Consider the following 6,938-nt stretch of genomic DNA (forward strand, 5'->3'; position numbering starts at 1 on the left):
TTGAAACATCAGTGCCCCAGGATTATAAATGTAATACAGAATTGGAATCACAAACATAATTGAACATAATTGTGATTACTTTGGCTAAGTGGGGGCGGGTAGGAAGGAGGGAGGGAGGAGAGAGAGAGAAACATGGCTGTGAGAGCGACTCATCAACTAGCCACCTCCTGCATGTGCCCTGGTCTGGGGGATCAAACCTGCAACCGAAATACGTGCCCTTGACCAGGAATCGAAGGCACGACCCTTTCATTCATGGGCTGATGCTCTAACCACTGAGAAAACTGGCCAGGGCTACTTTGGTTTCAGTTTTGTTGGTATCCATATTTTTAAATATATTTTTATTGACTTCAGAGAGGAAGGGAGAGGAAGAGAGAGATAGAAACATCAAAGATGAGAATCATTGATCAGCTGCCTCCTGAACGCCCCCTACTGGGGATTGAGCCCACAACCAAGGCATGTGCCCTTGACTGGAACAGAAACTGGGCCCCTTCAGTCCACAGGCCGATGCTCTATCCACTGAGCCAAACTGGCTTGGGCAAGTATCCATATTTTTTATATGTCTATATACAGTGGCAAAAGGCAGAAAATAAAAAGAAACATACATCATTGTGTCTCTGTTATTAGCCACTAGAGGCTTAGAGATGGACATATAAGAAAAGAAAGACAAAACAAGCACACAAAACGGAAAACCTGAGGAAAATAAGAGGAATGTGAGACTGGAAAGTCAAGAGAATGCTGAGGGAAGGAAATAAAAACAGCCATAGACAATGGTCCCGCCTTAAGCACCACTTTGCCCTTAACAATATCTCAAGGGCATTTCAGGTATCATCTGGGCCCCAGAACCTTAAAAAACCTCTCAATTTGCATCAGTTTCAAGTTTCCAAATATGTTTGCAAAGTGAGAAAACCTCTGGATGCTCATACTTTGATTTTTCCCAAAAGAACCAATGTCTTCATTGTAACCAAACATGACCAAGAATCAAACTCTGTGAAGAATAGAGATCACACCAAAATGTATACATCATGTCATTTATCTGTTGCTGCATAACAAACCACTCTGAAACCAAGTGGCCAGAAACAACAATTTCTTATTTATCATGACTCTGTAGACAAGTTGGGCTCAGCTGAGTGGTTTTTATGCATGCTAGGTGATACTGGCTTAGGTCACTCATTCAACTAAGTTATTGGTTTAGCAGTTACAATCAGCTGGTGTTGGTCAGCTAGGTTTCCTTAAGCCAGTGGTCGCCACCTTTTGCACCTTACGGACCACCAGTTGCCGACCGACCGCTGGGCTAGAGTGCTATTGTTCTCCTCCACATAGCTTCTTATTTGCTAGTAGATTAAATTGGCTTTCTTACAGCAGGGCAGCTGGCAGCTAGGTTCCAAGAGGGAGAGACCCACTTCTGTACATGCAGGTATCAATTTTCTGCTTGCATCATGTTTGCTAACATCCTATTGGCTATACAGGTCACAAGCCCAGTCTTCTCTGCGCCTGTGAAGGGACAGAAATGAGTTGTGACTAATAGGAGTGGTTGAGACTAGACCAGGTAGAGCAATTACAAGGAGATGGGACTGTGTGCAAGGCAATGAATGGATTTTGTCTGCTTATCAAGGGAAATGTTACTGTTTTGTACCAAAAGTATTCATATGGGCAGCCTTTGACACAAAGTATTTCAAAACTCAGTTTATATTTTGAAATGGTTTTTACAGCTTAGACTTTGTAGGTACTGCCCTATTGTTGACAGTTTTATGCCTTTATTTTGTATCCAGCAGCAAAGCCTACAATAAAACTTGAAAGCAATAAAACATGTGTGTAGGTACAACACAAGGACATTATTACCAGAAGGCATAATTCATCAGGAGCCACCTATGTAACAGTCTATCACATTCATTCATTCATTCATTCATTCAACATTACTTATATAACACCCAGGCCCTAGGGATATAATAATGATCAGGACAACATCTTTGTCATCAAGGAACCTAGCTCTTTCATTTGAGGGGACGGGGTAGTGAGAAGGTAGCAGGGATTTGTATCCTTAACAAGTACCCTAGGCCAGTGGTCGGCAAACCGAGGCTCACGAGCCACATGAGGCTCTTTGGCCCCTTCAGTGTGGCTCTTCCACAAAATACCATGTGCGGGCGCGTACGTACAGTGCAATTGAAACTTCGTGGCCCATGCGCAGAAGTCGGTTTTCAGCCTGGGCGAGTCTATTTTGAAGAAGTGCAGTTAGAAGAAGTGGGGGGCGGGATATGCAGCTTGGGGGAGGCACGCGCGATTCATGCAGGAGTTGAGGATGGGAGAGTTGGAAGGGGTCGACATCAGCGAACATACCTCAATCAGATTGAGGACGTTTTTAGCAAAGGCCAGCTTAGGAGTACCCTAATTAAGTTAATAACAATGTACCTACCTGTATAGTTTAAGTTTAAAAAACTTGGCTCTCAAAAGAAATTTCAATTGTTGTACTGTTAATATTTGGCTTTGTTGACTAATGAGTTTGCCGACCACTGACTGCCCTAGGCGATTCTGACATAGACTAATGTTTGAGAGTCTCTGCCTTAAGCCTTTCTCTATCAATATTCTAAATAGATTACTTGATTGTTAGCAGAGAAATAAGTTTCGTGACAAAAGAGTACTAACACAAATCATAACACAGATTTCTCTAACCACACAGTTTTGTCAATTCCTAAAAAATAGGGCCCTAGCTGGTTTGGCTCAGTGGATAGAGCATCAACCTGAGGACTAAAGGGTCCCGGGTTGGACTCTAGCCAAGGGCACGTGGCGGGGGGGAGGGGAGGGGTTTGCAGGCTCGGTCCTCAGTAGGGGGCGTGCAGGATGCAGCCAATCAATGATTCTCTCTCATCATTGATGTTTCAATCTCTCTCTCCCTCTCCCTTCCTCTCTGAAATCAATAAAAAAATTTTTTTAAAGAGTAGCACCCTTGAAGCTTATACTGTGTTTGTTTTTTTTAAATAGAGATTCCAGCTCAATGGTTCTCCAAGTGCAGTCCCGGTACCAGCAGTATCAGCATCACTTGGGAACTTGTTAGAAATGAAAATTCTCAGCTCTCACCTACTAAACCAAAAGTTCTGGTGTTGGGGCCCAGCAACCTGGGCTTTAACAAGTCCTCTAGGTAGTTCTGATGTAGGTAAAGTTTGGGAATCATTGCTGTATTCTAACTCTATTACAAGTGCAACATTACATAAAGTGACACATAATTTTAGGTCGATACACTGAGACTTTTAACATACATGTGAGTAAATTCTCCAGTTTGCATGCAAGGAGGGGAAAGCTCCCAATTTGGCTATTTTTATCAACTATATTTAAATTCTTTAATCTTTCTTTAGCCCCCTCTGCTAACTTGGGCAAATCACTTCTTATGTCTGCCTAAATCATCCCAGTCCCATAAAATAAAGGAGTGCCTGTGCTGTTTATTGCAATCCTTTCCAGCACTAACTTTTTGTTATGCTTTTCACATCAATATCAATCCATAGCCAAGTTGTCATTAGAATAGCAAGGAGAGATTAAGGAAAGGCCAACTTTCCAAATAGACTAGACTAGAAAGAATAAACCAGGCATATATATGACCAAGAAGTGCTAGTGGACAAAAAAAAAATTCTCTAAAGATTCTCTAGGGAAATGTAGTCTTCTTGCTTATATAAATTCTGTGTAAATTAACAAAGAACAGGTAAAGCCAGAGGATAAATAATAAATGAAGATTAACATTGATTTCTTGAGCTTCGGGTGACTCAAACTACTTAAATCATTTGCATGAAAGACCTCGGGTCTTCACCACTGGGTTTCTTTGGTGAAAACGAACTTGCCAGTGAGACTGCATCTTGCCTTTCATGATTAACCATGCTGCTTGTAGAATGCTTTCACAGGCGTTAAGTCACTTGCCTCACATTAACCCATCCACATCAGTGACATTTTCCCTATTTTACAAATGAGCAAAAGGAAGCCATGGGAGGAAATTAGTTACTTAAGGTCAGGAAGATCAAGTTTTGAATGACAGGGCCAAGATCAGATCAATGTCCTTAGCTTTACAATCCAGTGTTTCTTCCACTGCTTTGTCTTCAGATCTTAGGTGGGTGGCGGGGAGATCAAGGTGGACCAGCATCCTACTTTCTTCCTTTTTATTCTTCCATTCCCTCAAGCTGCTGTAAAAGGGCACTAGGCTTGATGTCAGGAGATTGAAATTCTAGTCCTGGTTCTGCCACAGAAGGAAGGAATGAGAAGGAGCAGACAAATGAGAATAATTCCAAAAGGAAAAGAGGAAATAGGTCTATGAGAGTCAGAGTAAATATTTAGGGTGTGAAGTTAAGATAGGCTGAGTGCCCTAACCGGTTTGGCTCAGTGGCTAGAGCGTCGGACTGCGGGCTGAAGGGTCCCAGGTTCGATTCCAGTCAAGGTCATGTACCTTGGTTGCAGGCACATCTAACTCTCTATCCCTCTCCCTTCCTCTGTTTCTGGCTCTCTATCTCAAAAAAAAAAAAAAAACAAAACAAAATCAATAAAATATATTTAAAAAAAAAAAAGATAGGCTGAGTTAGACTCTTCCCTTTGACCTTCTCTGAACTCTGAAAGAAAGCTGAGGTGTGTGTGATTCCTGAAAGCGCAATATTTTGACCTCTCAATTTTGTTTTGGTCAAAGAAATGAAGATGTGGAATACAGACTGTTGTTCGATCATAGGATCAATATATTTGAGCATCTCTCGTGTACATCTAGCCCTACTTATTCTGAAATGTCTGAATTCTGATTCCACTTTACTGGCAAACAAATAATTTGCTCTCTTGCTAGAATCTGAGAGTCAAAAGTGTGTGAAAGTTCAAACATGGTCAGGAATTTTTTTAAATGAATCAATGTGGCAAAATTGGTGGCTTTCTCTTCACTGCCTGCTAAAGTCTCAGAAATCCTTATCTATCTATATCATTCAGTTACTGCCTTTCATGGTGTTTAAAGGCATGCTAGCCTAGTTCCTTTATATTTGCCTATATGCCTGTCTGTGTCTTTTCCTCTTCCAGGAAATTCAGAAAAAAATGATTTATCTGCATTCCTGTCCTAACACACACCAGCTTATCAGCAGTTATCAAGTCCAGCATCGATTTCTGAACAGAGTATAGAAAAAGTTATTTGCAGAGCAAATGTGGTAAAAACTATAAACACAGAAATGGACAAGTGAGGTAGTGTAGAGTAAAGCTAGAAGGGAAAAAGACAGAGCTGATATTTCAGAACACTGAAAGATTAGGGAAAGGAATTAAAAAAAAGTGAGAGAGTGGGAACAGTAGACTGCTTTAGAAATTCATAGAGAGCATGGTGGTTTACAAAATCAGTTCAGTGGTTTTCAACCAGCATTTTTAAAAAAATGCTATGCAATAAAAAGGGGAAAATAATTTAAAAAACAAAAAAGCTATGTGATAGAATAAAACAATGCGGAATGCATAGCATGGAAGGATATTGTTTTGGAAACATTTTGCAATATATGTAAATAAAGAGGTTCAGAACAGTCTTCCTCAAGGTATGCCATGTTGGCATGTACATGGTTTTTTTTTAATTTTTTAAAATTTTATTTAGGTATAGTTGGTATACAATATTGTTTCAGGTGTAGAATATAGTGACTTGACAATAGGATCACCACACCAAGTCTAGTAATCATCTATCACTGTGCAAATTTATCACAATATTATTGACTACATTTCCCTTCATCCTTTTCACCCATCCCTCCACCCTGCCATCACCCTCCTCTCTGGCAACCATCAACATGATCTCTGTTTCTATGAGTCTGTTTTTGGTTTGTTTGTTCATTTGGTTTTTTTTTTGTTTTGTGTTTAGATTCCACATATATAAGTGAAACCATATGGTAGTTGTCTTTTTGTGACATGTGAATTATTTTTGGCTGAAGGCAATGGAGACCCTGCCAGTTCAGGAGAAACTTTTACCTCTCCCTTAAAGAATTCAAATTGGGGGTCTTGCCCATTATGAGTTATCAGAAATATAATCTATGATCTATCTATAGAGAAGGGTGAACTTTGCCCTCCTTCTGAAGCCTCAAGCACCTTACCTCATCCTTTGCTCAAAATGCCATAGATATCTCATTTTTCCTTTGTGTCTCTGAACCTCTCATGTATGTGGGTCTCTGACTCGCTCATGTGGAGCTCCTATTAATACGTATGTAATAAAATGTAGTTATTTTCTCTTGCTAATCTGTCTCATGTGGATTTAATTATTAGAGTAGCTGAAAGAACCCAGAAGGGTAGAGAAGTTTCTTTCTTGTCCACATAAAAATATACATAATGTATTTTTATAAATGTAACTGTAATACATATTATCAACAAATGAATGTGGTCACACATGCCTGGGTCTGTTTTTGTAAACCATTTCCTGCGGTGGGTCTTGGTCCAAAGTTTGAAAGCCCCTGAAACACAGAACCGGAAAGAATCCTGGCAAGGTAAATTCAAGGTCAAACGCGAAAGCCCCTTTACTCTCCATTGGCCGCCCAGAGAAGTAAAGGGAGGAAGAGGAAATGGTGTGTGAGGGAGGGGGCACCTGAGTGAGGTCAAGCGACAAGGAAGGGCGCATCCGGACAGGGAGGTGCTTTCTGCCCGGATAGTCAATTGAGGAAGGTTAATTTTGAGCGCTTCCTTTAAATGCTAAATCGAAAGGACTTCCGCGTTCCTTGACCCTGAAAAGCCTACAAGGTGAGGGATTCTCCTTGCTTCTGGAGGTGACACTGCTTGAGGGTCATTCCTGTCGATTATTATTATTTTCCAGGGCGAGCAGCGGAGAGGGTGGGCGGGGCACGGGGAGCGCGGGAAGGCCGAGTCGGTCCAAAGAGCGATTTACCTGGTACTCTGCCCGGCCCTTCCGAGGAACACGCAGTTCTGCACTTTGGGACCATCCACAGGCAGTAAACCCAGGGCGCCCAGGGCGCGGGTGC

This window comes from Myotis davidii, unplaced genomic scaffold (genome assembly GCF_000327345.1).
Source record: "Myotis davidii unplaced genomic scaffold, ASM32734v1 scaffold790, whole genome shotgun sequence".
NCBI classification, from domain to species: domain Eukaryota; kingdom Metazoa; phylum Chordata; class Mammalia; order Chiroptera; family Vespertilionidae; genus Myotis; species Myotis davidii.